Raw genomic sequence first — 20136 nt, 5'->3', positions numbered from 1 at the left:
TGTGTCTGAGGTTGACATGAGAGCAGAGAAGAAGAGAGCAGACTGTCAAAACCAGCTGTCAGTAGAGATAGGAAGAGTGTGAAATTGAAGTAATAACTGGAATATCCACAGCATCTGTTCAAAGATTTTGGAGAATTTGACCAGTTGGCATCCACCCAGCCCCAGCTGACTGACAGCATTTAATATCAGTCACATACCTTTGTCTTTCATCTGTGAGCATCATATAATGTCAGGTGTTGGTACACTGGAGAAAAAAGCTTTAAAATTATGGAGGAGGATTTAAACCTGACAGTTGAACGATCAGGTGATTGGAAATGACAGTAGTTACTGTATTCTGAGGGCAAGAATGGTTGAGAAGATATTTAACTCGGGCCCTTGTAGACTAAGAATGTTTTCTCTGGAATGATACATTTATAAATGGACAAGCAAATAAGGTCACCACATGTCCTGTATCACTATATAACCTGTTCCTGAAGATGAGAGATGTTAGACAAACAGGACACAGGTTTTTCTGGAACAATTTAAAGTTTTGCAGAACAATCTGCAAACTCTGAAATATTTGGGCGTGTAAAGCTCAACTATGAGAATGTTTCTAAGTCAAATTTACTTCCACCACTACTCTGTGATTTCCTTTGAGTGTAAGGAGCACCCCATTTACTCATCTATCTGCAGGAGGAGGTGAATGAAAGGCTTGGAGAAATTCTCATGAGTTATCTGATGCTTCATTTGGTCTCTTCTACAGCCTTAATTGGGGATTTGCATCTACCCCTTTGTTCATCTGCTGTGTTGTTGTTGATTATTCTTATTTCCTCCTGCTAATGTCTAAGCTCTCAATCCTTTTACTAATTTTTTTCATTTCTATTCTATCCTTTAATATGTTGTTTTGGGCCCTTTTCTATTATTTGCTCAATAATCTTTCCTTCAGCATCAGTTCATAAACATGTTCTCTGTAAATATTCTTTATATTCTGTGCTGTAAGGTCTTAGTAGAGAATTATTCTACATCTACGCATGTAGTAGAGAATACATCTACATCTACATAATTCTGTCCTTAGGTAATTGACCTTTATGAGAATTTTATTCTGTGTTATCTAGTTTCACTTCCTTAACAACAGCATAAATTTGATAGCATAAATAGCATAAAGCAGCCTTAATGTTGACAAAGAACAAGTGTCTTTGCTCATTTCGTCACCTGAGTTGTGAGAAATTAGAAGATAATTTTCATCAATGACAAGAAAGTCTGTTCCATTCCTCTTACTGTGGAGGAAGGAGAGTGTTAAGCAAAGTGGATGTAAGGTTTTGTGGGGTGGGGAGCTTCATGGCCATTTGTTTTGTAACCTGTGAACCTTGACAAGTCCCAACACTATGTGGAAATATTTGTGCTTTGCAAGATTTGTCTGAGTGGAGGCCAATTCTATGTCCTTTAGCATATGCAGTTTTCTCCAGTTCACATCTATCACTGTTACAAGGGCTAGCAATAAAAAAAATAAGATCTTTGATATCAGATATTTTATATAAGACATAGGAGATATTTTAGTACTTTTAAACTATCCTTAAAGGTATTTCCACTAATGGTCATGCTTGCCTTCAAATTCACTACATCCTGGGCCTCAAGGATAATAAAGCACACATTTTTCACTCTTGTGTGTATATGTTTTCTGCTTCAAATGATTTGTCAGGGGTCTTTTTTAGAAAACAAACTTTCTCCTTGGCAAAATGACTGCTTCATGCCTCACAGCTATTCTTGGGTATCAGGAAAGAATCTAGCTGGAATTAATCTGATTCCACTGACATCTTGCTGACAGACACATCAAAAGGGCTGGAAAATATGTCATAATCTTTGGTTATGTAAATATCTGAATCAAGATTGCTCTGAGGCAAACTGCAGAGCAGATGATAATGTAGCCCTTCTATACTACATCAACAATCATTTTGACAGATGAATTTGAATGCTAATATTTCATGAAAAACATTTGGGGTGGGGGGAGGAGATGTTATATGCAGTATGGAAACTTATCACCAAAATATATCTTCATATTAGTAAACTATGAGCATTTTTCAGCTCTCTTTAACAATTTCTTAAGGAAAAGCAAATCTGTTCTGACATTCTTTTGTTCATAGCCCCTTTCTTAATGCTTCCCTGTTCAGAAATTGTACAAAAACAGAGAAAAGAGGCCTAAATTTGGAATGTGTCTTAGCAGTGTGGTGGCACTGCTGATGGCTGGATGACACTTGTTTTAAATCTTTAATTTATCTTTAAATCTGCTGATTGGGGCATTATTGTGAGGGCAATATTCACCTATTGAAGAATGTCTTGTGTTACTTTATGGCAAGTCCTCAACACTGCCAATCCCTCTCTTCTTTGTGAAGTTGTTTGTAATTGCAGCAAAATGAATCATTTTGGTTTGCAAACTTGAGCAATATAGTCCCAACCCTTTCTCTTCCTTTCTTTCCTTGATTCTCTTTCAAGACTTTTAGGAAGCAAGATCTTATGGGAGGTAATATTTTGTCCTGAATTGTCAGGACTGAAGGTGTGACAATAGAAAAACTAGGCATTGTAATCTGATCACCAGTTTATTCTTCACATACGTTAGTCACAGTATGGTGCAGGTAGACACAACAGTGAGGACCTGGCAGGAGTGGGGAGGAGCTTATTTGAAACTACCTTTATTCTGGTTGTATGGACTAAATGGCCTCTAGCAGCTCAGTGTGCTTGGTTTGCTCTCAGTGAGCAACTTCCCTTCAGCATCTTGTGAAAGGGAAATCCCTTGACAGTGCTGTAGGACCAAGTTTCACACCAACCCAGACGTGCTCAGCTGAAGAGTTTGCTCCCAAAGGGCACTCTGATCCAAAGTGCAGTGCTAACGTGGACACCTTTCTGCTTCTGCAGACTGAACCATCCCGCAGACCTGCCTGATGATCAGCCTGGGACGTGTTTGACAGGCTGGCCTGTCTTTGTGGTTTTGGGTTTTTTTGTGGTTGCTCAGACATGATTTCTTTTTAATTGAGTTGCCTCTAATGCTGATTGTGAAACACTTTCAAAGAACAGCCTGGAAGGTCTTCCAGCTCTTCAGATTCTGCCACTGGGACTTAATGAGTGATGAAGCATTTTAATAAGCGACTTGCAGCTGTGCATCTCCACTAGCAGTTAATGCTCATTCTTGATATCCAGGCTAGTTACAAAACTTGTTTTTACCCAGATGTTCTAGTGAGGTAACTTCTTTTTGTACTAGAATCTCAACAGGAAAGAAAGGGCATTAGGATTCCCCTATGCTGTATTCAGAATCTACCGGAATGCATAATTTTTACCAAGAGTACCATTACTTTTTATTTTCCCAGGTTTCTTTATGTAGCACTTCAGGTCTCAGATGTGCTGAGGGGCAAAAGAAGTTAAACTTGCACTTTTGCATTTAATTTTTGCCATCCGTTTCTTTCAGTCACTGATGCAGGTGACACCACTGGGACCTGCTGAACAAACCAGGATAAATGATGGCTATTTACAAATAAGTGAAAGTGAGTGCTTACCTGTTTGGGAGATAAGTCACCTTGGCTGCCATCTGTTGTTCTCCAAGGGATGTCTGCTATTTATTCCTATAGCAACTGCATTTTGTGCCTCTGAGAGCTCTTTAAAATCATATCAATAAAGCTGCTTTGTTGTGAATCTATAAAGCATCAGAGAGGTCATTGCCCTGATAATACTTTCTGCCTTTTAGTGCTCATCCAGTCATCCTTTGAAACAACAAATGAGGTTGGCTACCTTGCAGGGAAACTAGAGTGATGTTTTAATTGAGATAGGATTGGCATTTTCCCCCCTAGCTTTGAAATAAAAATTTCCATTGGTATATCAAAATAGGTCATGGGAGATTTGGTAAAAATACAACTTCTCCCCTTGGTGTGCTTTTTGTTACTGCTTTTCTAGATATGTGTGTTTTGCTCACAGGTCTGATGTTCGTGCCCTCTAGCAGCAGGAACATGCAGAGAGGATGTCATATCTCTTGCTGCCAAATGATAATGGAGATTTTCTTTAGCTCAGGAGAGAAGTCTTTGAGGATCTGAATGTTTTCTCTTGAAGTCAGACCAGGGGCAGATTTCAGAAAGAGGGGCTGTGTCTGGCACCAAAGCTGTGTTATTTTTAGATGTCAGTGTATATCCCACCTCTGTAATGACGATTTCCCTGAGGGGATCTGAACCCATGCATCCCTCCAGTTTTGAACAAATGTACTGTTTTACAGAAGCCTGTGTTTTATGAAAACCTGCCTCTTTCTGCCACTTCCTTTCTGGGAGAAAAAGACAAGACCTCCTGCAAGCCCCCCGCCCTCCCCATCTTCTGCTTAGTAGGCCATGACAGTGTGTCAGTGCTGTGTCAGACCTCTGGTGGAGTAATGAGCATGTGAAAAACTTTTAAAATGTTGTGACTGTCACACTTTGTGCTCAGATATTCTGCTGGCATCTAATCTGAAATCTGATCACTGTGTTCCACCAATATTGCTATCCTCTTACTGTATAGGTTAATCAAAAGTTTCAGATACACATCAGATTTGTGTTTTTACAAGACTGTAGCCTACCTGCTTGTGTGTGGTTTTTTTGTTTTGTTTTGTGGGTTTATTTTATGTGGTTTTTCTTTTTTTGATAGAAGCACATCTAGGCTGAACTGCTCTTTTGTTTACTACAAAAAACAAGTTCCTTTTTTAATTATTTACTTCTTTGCCTATGAACCAAGCCAATTGATAACTTGTGGATATCTTGCAATAAAGCCAAATGCTTTATTTTTAGAAAAGGAAAGTGGTGTGAAAGGATGTATTTTAAACACTGAAGTACTGGCCTCTGTTGCATGCAGAAACTGAGGCCATAGTGCTGAATGCAGAGGGCAGAAGGGGGTTCTGCCTACTTGACGAAAGCCCAGATCCTTAGGAATCTCCTCCATACTACCAGAACTCTTAAATTCAGGCATTTCTCTGAGGTGCTGATGTGGCAGCATTTGCTTTCCATCAACTTTTGTCCATGCCTGATGCTGCAGACCACGGGAAGCAGCAAGTACACGTGGAACTGGGTGTTTGTACCATCACTCTCTGGGGCTCCGAGCAGGGCTCTGAGGAAGAGGAGCAGGATTGTGACATGGAGAGCCATCCACTTTTCCCTGGAGGATGTGAATGTTCTAGCTGAAGGGAAACAGATTGAAGTACTGAAGGTGGTGGGCAAAAGGAAAGGAATTCAATTGCCATGCAGAGAACTGAGGAAGATATTAAATGCTACACTTCTGCTTATTTAACTTAGCTGATGTTTTGTGTTTGTAATGCTTTTGTTTGTTTCCCCCCCCCCATTAACATTTGGTGAAAGAATTAATTTGCTGAAGGAACTGAAAAGAATTTACTGGACCTGCTGATTGTACAAAACTGTATTATATTCCTGATTCCTGCAGGAGCAAGTTGCCTAAGTTAAATGTCTGAAAATACCATTTGGGCTATTCTTACATATTTAAGCAACACTTGAAAATATAATACTTCCTCCATCTTACATTTGTAGTATATTTATTCCTAGTTACCACTGTCACAATTAAAGGAAGAAGCTAAAATTCTAATTGACTTTGGAATATATCCTCAGTCAGTTCTTGTCAACTTAATTTATCAACATCTACATGTGCTATAAAATCACTGTTAAGTACTGGATATCCAGCCGAGGATGGATTTTATTTTAATGAACTGTAGTGCTTGTAAAATGAACAAACAATTATTATATATTCAGCTATTTCCTATTTAAATGGAAGTTGTTAAGCCACTAGAAATAAAACCGGGATATTTACATAGGCAATTATAAGATTGACAAGCTTTTGACACTTGCATGGACTTTATGGAATTTGTTATGGTTTCTTTCTTTTATCTGCTTTCTATATCTTTTTCCTTCTCCACTCCTAGTAGCAATTGTGACTAATTAGTTGCATAAAATGATCAGTGAGCATATTAATCTTCTCCAAATAGTCTCAAAAGTAATTTTATTGTTATCTTGTTGAAGCTGTTAGAGCAAAAGCTTGTGGAGAAAAACCGGGATGAGAAGATGTAACTGTTCTTTGCCTTTCCTTTGGACCATTTAATCGTTAAAAGAGAAAGGGACATCCTTGTCACTCCAGTGGCAGTGGTGGCAGGGTGCCATGGCTGCTTGAAATCCCTCTGCAGGGACAGGGAGGTGCAGCAGAGGTGGCTGGGAGCTGGTTCTGGGGTTTTCTGGGTGTTCCTCCCCTGACAGATTTTTTCCCAGAAATGACATTAGCGTTTGAGAACCAGAGGAACCCCCGTTCATGCTCCTGCGTCGGACACTGAGCAGAGAGAATGTGGGTTTTTTTGGAGTCTTCTCTCTTTATACCTTCCTAATTCATGTGCAAGTGTTACAAGATGAAACATCTGCCTTTTACCTGTTTCCTTTTTCAGCCTCAGATTAGTCATTGCTGTCTTGCATTGCCCAGTCAGCAACTAAAGAGTAACTGGAACTTCTGTTCTGGGCTGGTACAAAATGCTTCAGTCCACTGTTTGTGACTGTTGAGCATCATTTGAAAAATTATTTGAATAAATTATTGAACTATTGGGGAAAAAGTTATCCCAAGCTTCAGCTCTGCTGGAGCTCCCACTGCAAGCCATATGATGTGATGCTGCATTTTCCCAGTTTGGTTTTAAATTCCTTTATTTTGTCTTCACTTCTTTGAATGTATTGACTCCACAGAGGAGTGTCCCAAAATGTGGTTTGCATTTCTGAGCAGTTTGGCAGCATTTATTCCTTTCCATCACGTCCCCTGATGTGTTGATAAGCGTTTAGTGGAGTCAATAGGTATAAAAATAACAGTTCTTTGTTCCTTACCCTTTGAAATGTACACAGATATTTCAGCTGAGAACGGACACAATTGCAGCTTCCCATTTATTTTTGGGGAAAAAGCTGTACAAAAAGAGATTTGGTCATTTAAAGCAATTCTGGATAATCTATGTTGCAACCAGGCTGTGAGACTGTCACCTAAAAAGCAGTAGATGCCTTTATGCTCTTTTTGTATTTTATTCTGTCTCTAACTTTTCAAGGAAGAGTTACCTAAGAAAAATCTATTAGTCTTGTAAATAAAAAGATGATATTGACCCAGGTCAGACTTCTTTTAGTAAAGCAGAACAGATGACATTGCCTCACTTAGTTGTCAGTCAGTATTGGTGTGATCTCTTGCTAAATAAGTCAGACATCTTATGATCTTACCTTCATTAGCTGGGAAGAAACCTCATTTTGGGTAACTCATCCCAGTGCATAAGATGAAGGAAGTAGCTCATCAGAGACAGAGAAGATTTAATGTCTTTAGGATATGTCATTAAAGTATTTTGTTTCCAACTCAGATTGTAATCAGGTATTGACCTTTCTGATCAGAAAAAGAGCCTCGCTGACATTCTCTGATAGGGATAAGAAGAAATCTTGTCCTGCACTGCAGCAGTTGCATGATATCAATGACACAGATAAACTGTACAAGTCAGTAAATTCATCCTGCTATTAAGAAAAAACATAAGTAAGAGAATTTATCAAACAAAACTTAGATCTTAACAGATGGTAGTGTTCTTTAGTAATTAATAAATGTTTCATTTATTGCTCCTCTTGAGCAGAGGATTTTTAGGATGTTTTATGACTTGCTCCTGTTGCTGTAGATCAATGAACGTTTTGCAGTAAGACTAGAGCAGACTCTTGGCCATGCATTGCTGTAGAGGCCTGTTGTCAGGCACAGAAAGCCTTTAACCTGTTATTTCCCTTATCTGTACTTTTTTTTTTTTAATTTGGTATAATCTCAAGATTATTTTTAAGTAGTTTATTCATAGTAAATCTGCTGTGCTAAAATGTTGATCTGAGTTCTACCCTTAAATGGAAGGTGTGACACTTGAGATCTAAGTCATTGATTTGCATTTGACTTGAGTTAGCACAGCTCTAAATGTTCATTAGCTTATCCAGCAGCAATATATTATTTCTAGTTCTTTTGATTCATAAAATGTCAAGTCAGCTAATCAAAATACTTAATAGCACAGGTTTCAGAATGAATTTATCAGTGGCTACTGTATCTAACAGTCCTGTCCAGATAATTTATTCTATATTGCAACACGGATCCTTTAAATAACCAGCTTGAACAGCTGGTGTGAATTTTGGGAAAGATTTAAGGGAGGCTTTGTTACCTGCTGTTTAAATAAATATTGAAGATTTTTTCTTCCTAGCGCTGCTGCTTTTCATCAGGTGTAAATGCCCTTTAAGTAACAGAGCACAATGCCTGGGAATACTTATACTACAAGATATAAAGGACAAAGCCAAATATCCCACACTTCTTTTACTGTTTTAGTTCATGTAGGAAACTGTACTGTAAGTCAAAACCCTAAGGAGAGAGGTGTCTTGGCCTTTCTATCTGTGACCTGTTCTTAACCTCTCCCACCTTCACTGACCCTTCCTAGGTCCAGTATTTTAAGATTCGCGGGAGGAGGGTTCTGCAGTCATGAATTTTGTTAACCATGATCATCCCCAGAGAAGACTTTCCTGTCACCCAGCCCTAGCCTTTGCAGTTCCTCCTGGCATATGTTCTGTTTCCTTGATAACTTCTAAGTGCCAAGTCCTAAGCTCATTTCTGAGCGTTAAAACAGAAAAGTCATATTCATCTTCATATGGTTGGTGCATTCTACTTGTTATGAACATGTTATGAGTATTTTATTTCACTGTTGTGCTCAGCTTGTTTCTGCTTAGATTTATTGCTGCTCTGTTTAAATATTTGGGTTGTGAGGGCCTGTTCTGGTGGTGACAGTTCCACTGGATTCAGATGCAGGGGGTTTTAACTACACTTATTAGCGGTAGAAATGACAAGTATGGCTTGATCAAAGCAAAGCTCTTCTGACGAAAAAAAAAGCCAAACTCAGATTTGCAAGAGGCATTTAGCATGGCCAATAGTAATTTGATTTCTATGTTCAACCACATAAATATTAAATATAAAAATTATGAGTCACAGAGATACATAGTCTGGGAAGGTTGTGTATTCACGGAAGGTTTCTACAAACAAGTTTAGCATTTGTATTGCTGCAAGTTCTCTGTTGTATCTGTCACATACATAACCATTTAGGTACTTTGGTAGCTGGCACAGTGGGCAAATAATTCTAAACCAGTCAAACATCACTATTATTTAGAGAAACCTAATCTGTATCTTGCACACAAGTCTGTGTTTGTAAGTATGATTTTTATTTTTATTTTGTTTTAAAGACCTGGCTCTTTCTCTTTAGGATTTGATTTTGCTCTGTTCTGCATTCTGATTTATGAGACCATTTCACACAATTCTGTCATTATAAAGAGATCATAAAATGGGTAGATATGATGTGCTAGCTTTTAACAAGTTTTCAATGACAGATTTATTTTTTTTTCCAAAACCACTTTTCAGCACAAATTAGCATAAGTATATATATATCAGAGGGGATACTTTGGGGACAAAAGTTTTAGGAACATTTTTGTGTTTGCACAACCCAGGTTGTGGCTCCTTCCTCGTGCACACACTTGTAAAAAAATTGCTCCTATTGCTTTTACTAGTTTTATATTAAATGTTAATATCCATATTAACAGTCATTTTCAAAGACACATGAGTGGGACTGCTTGTAAATAGCCTCCACTAAGAGGAACACTAGTTTTGAACCAGTTCAAAATCTTGTTTCTGTGGAAAGTGATTCAGAAACATTTTCTCCTTGGTTTGGTTTGGTGTTTTTTTTCTTCACATTAACATTGGATAACTGCAGTTGATTTGATGATAAATACTAATATTGATGTGAGAAACCACCTGCAGTTTCCTCTTCTCTGTTGTTTAGTAGCAATTATTGGCTTTGGGATTAAGAGAAGTTATCAGAAAAGCTCTTCTGTTTTGAGCAGCTACAGAGGGATTGTATTTCAGAGAGACAAGAACATGAAGGGGCACGGTCTGATTGGTTTTGCCCCTGGTCCATAGATCAGTTGAAAATTCCTGATGGTCTTTTCTAATACCTAAGGGGAAAAAGTGGCATCCTTTTTTTTATACATGGAGACCAACATTAAAAGTGGCTGAATAATCTGTTCTTACAGCTTCAGATCTTACTGTCTGTAGGCAAAGGAATATTTGCTTTCAGAGTCACATATTCTTGCTATCACTTATCATCCCAGCACTGGAGCTGTTTTGCTTTTGTCTGAGTGATCTGATGGGACCTAATCTGTTCTGTCTCCTTATATTGAGATTAACAAGCCATATACCTTCAGGCATAGGCTGGATCTACAGCAGCAGAGCCCAAATGAACTTGAACACGGGGTCAATCAACTGCACAAAATACATCACACAGTTATTCCAAGGCTCGTGCTGTGTCTGTAATTGCCCCTTGTTCTGTCATTAGAGCTCTCCTACAAGTCATTATTTTGAGTCAGCAGAGCTGCAGGGAACAGTCAGCCCAATGGTTGGTATTGTGCTGAATAGATAATATAAATATCTCCCAGCACAGAAATACAAGGAGCAGATATTCAGATTGAACCTTATAAAATGTGAGATGGTTAGTCCTTTTTTGACTCTGAATTAAAACAGTACTTACAAAAATTTCAGTAAGGTTGTGTATTCACTTGACCCCTTGAAATGGTGATTTTTTTTTTCCCCCACTAATTCTTTCCCAAAAAGCAAATGGTAATTGGGCAGCAGTGGTGCTATGAGGTTATGAAAACCTTATCGAAAGAAGAGCATGTTTGCATAAAAGGTTCTCAGACCCCAGAGATGGGAAACAGGCTGCCTGTACCAGAGTTGTGTGAGCAGGTCCTGGATAGGAGGTTAGTGACATTATATAGGCATTTTGATTTTAAGTACAAATGCAAAGCAGTTATTGGTGAATGAGAGAAAGAGGACAGATGAACAAAGTACTTCAAAGCATCTGAGTGATTTAAAACCCCAAGTGAATGACATGTGAGGTGTATATTTTCCTACATAAGCTAATTTCCTTGTGTTCTAGTTCAGTCAGCAGAGTTTCCTTCATGGAGGTGTTCAGAGAACATCAATCATAGAGGTACAGAATCTTCTAGCTTTGGAAAGACCTTTAAGATCATCAACTGTTAACCCAGCGCTGCTGAGTCCACCCCTAAAACATGTCCCTGAGTTCCCCTACACGTCTTAAATACTTTCAGGGATGGGGACTCCACCCCTTCCCTGGGTAGCCTGTTCCAATGCCTGACAACCCCTGCAGTGAATAAATGTTTCCTAACATCCAATCTAAACCTCTCCTGGTGCAACTTGAGACCACTTCATCTTTCTCTGTTGACTATGGAAGAGAATCGGGGAATATGAAGTTCCCAAAGTTAAAGCTGGGCTGTGAAAGTCTCAGTTTCATTCAAAAGGAACGTGGAGACTCAAAACAGAGACCATTCATTTCAAGAATGGTGGAACTGTGGAAATTTAGAGGAGTTACGATAAGAACTGCATCTCCAGGCTTAAAGAAAAAGACAAAAAAGGAAACATATTTGTACCCAATTAACTTCCTGTGTCTGGTCTCAAAGCTTATTTCAGACTAGTAGCTGAATAGCAATGCTAATTTTGCACATTTTATAGGACTCTGTAATTATTACAACATATCCATAAAAATCTCATGAGGTGGAATGGAAATTATCTGTAATGTATTAACTACTTTTGCAATCATAGTGTGTGAGAGAATCATGCTTGACTGGGATAGGAAAAAGAAATAAAAAACTCAGGCATATAATATTTCTACTGCTTGCTATGAAGGTTTCTTATTCATAAATATATCAGCTTTCCTTGAAGAGTTTGGGAATCCAGCATTATGATTATATTTTTCATTAAAATTTTTGAATTGTGATGAGAACTTAATTAAATGTCTCACACAAAACCATAAAAATATAGATCTATTTTAGGGCTGAGTCCATTTTTAACGACTTACTGTTGGAAGTGCTCTATCTGACTTCTTGCACCCACTGGGTGGCTGAGCCTATCCTTATATATCAGTTCATATTTCAGAAATAGAGCATATTAACATTATGAAGTGTAATGAATAACACAGGGGGTCTAAAATATTCCTTAACTCTTGTTTCTGAACACTTTTATTTTAGGCATGATGTGCATGGGGGGCAGTGAAGGTTTCCTCTCTGAAGCTTCGCTCTTACAGAGAAATTCTATTGAAAGCATCCTGTATAAAATAGAGTGACAGAATTTAGAACCCATATTCAGCTGAGTTTCACTATCTGTTTTTCACATTATACATCACAGCAATAAGTCATATGAACTCATTATGCTCTGTTGTTGCCTTTATGGGTTACTTTATTGCCTTCTTAAATATTCTAAACTGGTCAGAATGCACTTCATATCAGAGCACTGTTGAGAAATCCAGAGAATGCTGCTGTGGACCAGGTGTTGGTCAATATGGACACTGTTAGAAAGAGTCCAATTTGTACCTCATACCACTGTAAACTACAAACTGGCTGCATAGGAGTTGATACCAAGACAGAAGAGATTCTGTGTTCATGTAGTCTCATTTCAGAGATTATCAGAAGACTGGAAAGCTTGTATTAAATTAACATACATTTGAGCAGCTCCAGCTGTGGATATTTAAGGTGGAACTGGCTTTCCAACCTGAAAAAACCACAGATCTGTGTCTAATTTTCTGACAATGGTCCCCTTGGGGTTTGTGAAGTGGTCAGCTTCAGGAGAGGCTGTGTGGATGAAGTTTGTAAAGTTATGCCATTACAGAAACACCAGAATGGTCGAGATAAGTGCAGAACTGCCTTCCTCCACATGAGTGTCCCCTCTGCCACTAAAGACAACAGACAAGACAAAGGGAGGACAAGACAAGAAAAAGACAAAGAGAGGAAAGGGATAATAAGAATTAAAAAAAGAGAGAAGATGGGGATAAATGTAAAGCACAGCATAGCCTGTAGAAAAAGTAACACAGTGACACTGTATGACTTGCTTATAATATTTTGAGATGCAATGAGTTAATGGGTGACAGGCTCTGGTACTGGAAGAGAAGAAAAAGGAGGCTCGAACACACTTGAGTTTTCCATGATCAATTGAATCTAAAAGACAGTGTGCTTATGGGAAGACCATAAAAGGTGTTTGTCTGTGTGCATTTTGGATACCTGTTTTGCCTGCCTGGCTCTGCAGACACAAAGCTGCATATTTCAATATGTAAGTGAAGTCTTCTCTGTGTCATGTTATTTTTTTTAAAGAGAGATTGAATAGTGCACATGTCAAGAACTGAGAATCCTCTGCATTTTCTTTCGAGCCTTTGTGTACATGATGAGCTAGAATAACCTCCCTGAACTGAATTATCCTTCCATACTATGGTTCAGTGAATATCATTATATTTCAGCACAGCTTGAGTGATTTTTAATGCCAAAAACATCGGCAAGAAATACAAATGTTACAAAAATATTGAAACAATACCATAAAAAAACTCTGGGATCATAAATACTTTACTTTGCAAGGTCTGGAAGGTCAACATAGCTATAGTGTGGAAAATTAAAATGCTCTCTGTGTGAATGCCTTCAGAAAAAAAATAAAAAGCAGCGTTTTACCCTAGAAATTCAGAATTCCTATCTGAAGCTGGTTAAAAATAAACGCTATTTTCCTGGTAGCTGAATCTGATGAAATTAATTCATCCATGATTGTTTTGTGTTTGTTAGCTGCGTCTTCTTAAATAGAATATAATTAGAGCAACATTAGAGAAGGTAGAAAATCAGTGACAGCTTTCATGTAAGCGATGCAGTGCAGCAGGTAACACACATCAGCCTAAGGTTTTGACAGAATGAAATCAAATGTGCACAGGCCACAACTGATGTTTGTGACAAGCTTTGAATTTGGAAGCCGTTCCCTTTGCAACCAGGTGTTCTGTCAGTGCACAGCCAGCCTGTCACAATGCACAGGAACACGGGGAGGGGGGAGAGGAAAAGCAAAGGAGTTGTGCTGCATGTTGCAGATCGCTGTGGTGGAGGGGAACAATTAATATTTTCCGTGGTCCTTCTTTGTTCTCAGTTACTGCTTGGCAACTGGAAACTTGTCTTTGCCCATTGATCTTGGATTGTTGTTCTCTCCCTTGGAGGTCTTGCTTGGTTTCAGTGTTCCCCACAGCCATTCCCATCCCTAAGTGGCTTGGGCTCCTTAAAGAATCACCGTCACAGGTAGTGGCAAAAAGCAAGTATCAGTATAAATTTGTGAAAGTGTGACTTAACAGAGTTCAGTGGCAAGACTCACTCTAGTACTTAGTACATAGATGAAGCATACGTAGGAAAATTGAGTTAGAATCAATTTAGAATGATGTGTATGGAGGCTGGGGAAGCAAAAGGTAAGGTGCACAGGATATGGACAAAAAAGGTAAAGGTGCAGAAGGATTTAGCAGTACTTAATTATTGACTAATTTAACATTTAAAAAGTGATTCAATAGGATTTGCTACAATTATAACTGTGACTTCAATGTATGTATGGCCAGTCTTCGCGAACGAAGATTTTGGGAAAGGTCTTTTACCTTTCCAGCCTGCGCAATGGATTTTTTAGGTGAGACACAGCATGCGCTGAACTGAGCCCACCCTTTAATCCTAAGGTTCATCTGCCGGGGCCAAGCAAGCTTGGACAATGGCAGTGAGGTCCTCAGGATGTAGGTTTGTTTAGAGTGACCTTCTCATAGATGGATGGCCACACAGGGCTAACGGGTTCCATCTGCCCGGGGGACCGGGGAATCGAACCTGGGTCACAGCAGTGAGAGTGCCGCATCTTAACCACTAGGCAATGTAGATTTGTGAGAACAACATTCATACTGTCATCAGTTCACACACAAACACACAGAGAGATGTGTACATCTATACCTGTGTGTGTAAAGGTGCCTCTCAGAAATCCCCTTTGGCTTCAGTGAAATACTCATGGCAATTCCCTCAGTGTTTCTCAGCAGGCATGGGCTGCACCTCGAGGAGTGTGTGTGGGTATCAGCTTGGGCTACAACCCATTTCTTCAAAAGGCCTTGTAACAGTGGTTACCATTTCACCTGGGCTATGATTCAGGTAAAATAATCACCAAAGTTAACAATATTTTCAATATTTTCCAGCTCCTGGCAATACATTGTGTTCTGTTTTCCAAGAACATCATCTTACAGTGTCTTAAAAATTTCCCTCCTGGGTGTTTTCTGCCTAGGCATCCAGAGGGAGAGCTATGAGAAGGATTCAGGAACAAGCCTCTCAATATTATATATTGAGAGCAATATATATATATATTATATCTTGGAACAGCAGTTAAGTATTATACTTCAGGAAATAGGAATCTTTATTTACAGATTGATTTTTAACTTAACTTTTATTCTAAATGGAATCAAAGGCTACCTTCATTCAGCCTTTGGCTCTGTTCTTCACATGCAAGCTCTGATGTCCCTGCACTAGCATTCCAGCAGTTTTATGCAGGAATACTCACAGTGATGTGGGTGACAAGGCAGGGTTTGATCTGCCCTGAGGCCAGAGGACATGAGAAGATGCAGCCATAGTCTTGTTCTCCATGCTGGCCTGTATAAAAGCTGACAGCAGGATGTTGGAACAGGAGCAGTGGTGGCACCGGTACTGAGGAAAGTGCTGTGCTAGTGTAGTAGAGGCACATCCATGGGATACAGCAATAAGAAACCTCTAACATGTTTGTCCATCATTCTTCGCCCTGGTTTAAACACCATTGGCTTTTTTTTCCCCAATCCTACATTACAGCAACAAACAGAAAAAACCCACAGTTTTGTGTAAAAATTGCCATTAATCATAACTCCTAAATTTGGCTGAAGCCTGAACCTTCTATAAAGCTATCCTACCTTGTACACAAGCACATATGATTTAAAAATAGTGTGTAGGGGTAGAACCACTTGCTAAAAAGTTTTTTCCCTCCCTTTGTATTGCCTGGAAAATGTAAGGCAATTTCTTCACAAACAGCAAATACATTAAAAGGAATTCAAAAGGAAAGAAGTCTTTATTGCCTCAGAATTATCCTGATTTTTTTTTTTTTTGCCTTAACCTCCCCATAGTGGTACATTTTGCAAACATTGAAAAGCCTTCCTGGCCTTTTAAACTAAGAACTGCAGGCAAACAGCTGATACTGTAAAATGAATCAGACTTGAACTTCTTCCGTGGCTGCTTCTATTCTGGGTAATTATGCCATCAGCAGGAATAACATTTAGTCCCACTGAAAGTGGAAAAAGCCGGAGATGCTGTCTTGGTCTGTAAGCTGGTGGAAGCTGCATGTGCTGCAGAAGGCACCAGACTCCTCACAGGTAACCCTGTGCCCTGTGGCAGGACAGACAGGCACGTTAGAGCAAGTCCAGCTGGCTCATAAATTATTGCAATTTATGAAGTTGTTCTGCCAGGAGAACTTAAGTACAGTTTTTCCTCTGTTCTGCTCAGATAAAAATTATATCTCTGATTTGCAAAATAGAGCTGTTGGCCATTCCTAAGAATGCCATGACACCTGTTCAGGTTGCAAAAACTGCCATTCAACAGAACTCACTTTCTCTCCTCTTGGGCTCATATTAGAGAATTTGTTGCTTACCAGCTGTATGGTGAAATTATTACACCAGCTGGTGCATGTTTCTTTGTACCATATAAAATTAATTATCAGGTTTTTAGATCTTGGAAGGACACAAGTAATTACTTTGCATTTCAACCTTGTGAAACCTGAGAAGTTTCATTAGGGAAATCCTGTATTTTTTCCAAATCCCATATGAAACATTATGCATAATTATTTTAAAATGCCATGATGCTTATGCAAATAAAGGCTCTACATGGACAACAGTGATTTTCTTTTTCTTGGCTTAAGACACAACACACACTCAGAGGGGTTGAAAGCCATTGACTGCTGGTCATTACTAATTTAATAAGCAGCCCTCACAGTTCTTGCAGATACAAAGGAATCTGGCTTTACATGTGTAATATGCAGTGTGGAGAAAATACTTAGTGCTGTTCTCTTTGAAACTTAAAGGACAGCTATTAAAGTTTTATGGTTCAAATTAAAATTTAAGATTAAAATACAAGATCAAAAGAATCAATTTTTCTTCTCAATGCTATTAGGAATAAGCCTTTTGGAACAGAGGGGCTCAATGGCTTAAATGCCATGTCCTCCTCCTCCAGAGAACCAGATTAGAACTAATCACAGCTCACTATAGGAACATAACTTTCTGTATTTTTTTTTCAAGAGAAGAACAAGCTTTTATTACTTTTTAATGTATTATGCTATTGTAGAGTCATGAAGCAGTAAGTACTGCTTGGAAACCAGGGTGACAGTTCTTGAAGAAGGAGTTTGTTTCATGAGCAGAAGGGAAATCTGCAGTTGTGATACTGTTCAAATGAGTTGGAGGATGCCAGAGGATTTGCTTCTTTGTCAAAGCAAAGGGGAGCAAGGGGAGGCTCATGCAGTGGCTCGGTCTGATTAATAACTACCAGAGTGCCCATTTTTCTAAGGTTTCATGCCATTAATATGTCTCCCAGTGTCAAATCTGGTTGCCATTTCTCTTGTAAGACACTTTAATAATAAACTGTAAAATCAATGGCACACAGAAGCAACCTTATAAGGAGAAAGTGCCCTGCTATATCTTAACTTGAAACTCAAAGTCACAAATCTCCTTTCTGGCTTATGTATTACTTTGCTGAAACTTTACTCTGTAGCTCAGTTGTAAGAACCTGTTTTTGCTGTTCCTGCAGAGCTATTTGTCACTGGGAGGCACAGTGAAGTCATAACCAGTTCTGTGATATAGATCACAAAAGAGGTGGCAGAGTGTTGCTTAATTTCATCATGGAACTGCCACAGAACTTGTCACGATCACTGGAAGTGCTGCTACTGACTTCAGTAGAATTTGGGAAAGTCCTCATAGGCACAGCTCTCGTGGGAGCCTCTTGGAACAGTCTGACAGTGAACACGGTGTTGGTTGCAGGTAACTTCAACAGCTGTGCCCTGTGCTGGGAACAGACTCAAGCCAGAATGTGCTCAGGGGTTCTCTCAGCCTTTAATAAATAAATAAAACATCAGTATATGCGAAATTTACCTTATTCCTGGAAGTTCACAAACACTAACTCATTAGTCAAGCAAAACCTCACCAAGCTCTGCCATCTGGCAAATAGTTATTCACCCATTTCAATAAATGGATGAAAACTGTTATTTCATTTTTATGCAAAATGTGCATGTACCTCTTGTTTTCTCTCACGACTTTAGGCTGAACCATGACAGCTACAGTTCTACGATACTTTTAAAACTGCAGAAATTATGACATTGATATCATGTAAAGGAAAACAGTTTTCACAGTACTGAGCAAGCAGAATTAAGTCTTTATCTTGCATTTATAAATATTCAAATCCTAAAGCAATAGAAAATTATTTAAGCTCCTGTTATTTCATTGAGGAGCTTAAGATGACTGGATGACCAGCATGAAATGCATCGTAGCATTAATTGAACAAATACAGAACTGGATTACTCCAAATCTGTAGAGAACTGCAGAATAAAGGACATTATCAAGGATTCAGTGGCAAATTCCCCTTACTGATGAGCATTTGTTATAACAGTGAAAGGAAAGCCCTGCATGAAAACCATAAGCCGCAAAATTCATTAAGAAAGATCCTTTCAAAATGAGGCCTGGGAGACCCTCTCTTATTGTGGAAGCCAAAGCACAGCCATCTGTGGTTACCAGTTTTTCAGACTTATGTATCATTGAAGCTAAATTGATGAAGAGCCTGACTATGCTAAAGGGGAGGGAGAGAGAAAAGGGATTTTATACAAGGAAAGGAAAAATGGACTGAGATCAATGAAAGAAGAGGAGATAAGAGAATAAATAGGAAAGAAAAAATATTGTTACCTCTATAGATGGGGAAAGGAAGGATTGACTAGAGGAAAAAGATCAATTTCTGGGGATAAGATCAATAAATTTACACCTCACATCTCATAAAGGTTTTCCTTTTATGTGTACAAGAGTAGGGATTGTCCTTCCTTTCTATAGGAGGACAAATATCCAACATGTCTTTCACAATATGTAGAAAATACCAGAACAGGCAGACAAGTGTAACAGAACTCTTTCTCTCTATCATTGATCATGTGATTCAAGTGCCATATGTAAAATAAACTGGTTTGCCATCCTTTCCCATGCAAGGAAATGCAGAGGAGCAGCAAACTTGATTGTTTTTCTAGGTGAAACTAATGACCACAGATTTAGTCACAGGCAAGTAGATGATAACAGAATCTGCTGTCTACTTGGCCTTTAGTCCCTTATAGCTGATGGGAACTATTTAGAATTCAGGTAAGCTCTGGTGTACTTCACCTCTTGAATTAACATATTGGTTAGTTTATAACCTAAATGTCAGCAATTTTTCATCAGATCATTGCTACACGACTTACATCACTAAAGGGATATTTTGGAATGATGACCCACCACTGGGTGCTGCCTCTCTGAGTTCGATGGAACTGTAATCACCTGGTTCAGTAGAGGGAAAATAACATTTACATTTCTTTTCAATATATTTAGTTGAGATGCCTTTTTCCAATATACTTTACTCTAGTATTTATCTTTGTCTTTGGCCTGGTAATAAGAGATGTCAAAATTCAACTGGGGAGGCTTTGGTTGCGTGGTTGCTTTGATGAGAGTCAGATAATCCAACTGGAGGAGCCCAGGAACATTCAGAAGGGATGGGATGGGATGGGAGTTGTCAGTTCCCAGGCAGTCTCAGCAGCTCTTGCTGAAGCTGTAGTGGAAGATGTTTTGCTTTATTATAACGTAGGACTTAATGTGTCTAATGAGGGCTGAAATTTCACCTCAGTACAGCTCTGGACATGGGAAAGAAGAGTGTCTATTTTTCCTTGCAGGGAAAATTTCCATTAAAGTGATGGTTGGTCCGTGAAAGACTATTTTACAGAGTACTTAAAGAACTGTTATATTCATTGTTAGACTGAATGAGTTTTGTTACCCACTAAGTATTTGGATTTAAATTTGGGTACTGTTCCTCTAGTTCCTGCAGCAGGAGGCAGCAGCCAGGAGGACCTTAACAGCTGCAGTACAGTGAGTCTAAAGGGTGGACTAGAAAATGAAGTGTGGTAGATGATTTCTGTGGCAGGATGAAGTGGATTTTGGAACTCAGAGAGAGAAGGGTAGAAGGCAGTATT

Source organism: Neopelma chrysocephalum, unplaced genomic scaffold, assembly GCF_003984885.1.
Source record: "Neopelma chrysocephalum unplaced genomic scaffold, ASM398488v2 Primary Assembly neopelma1_63, whole genome shotgun sequence".
NCBI lineage: Eukaryota > Metazoa > Chordata > Aves > Passeriformes > Pipridae > Neopelma > Neopelma chrysocephalum.
This window is presented reverse-complemented; position numbering follows the sequence as displayed.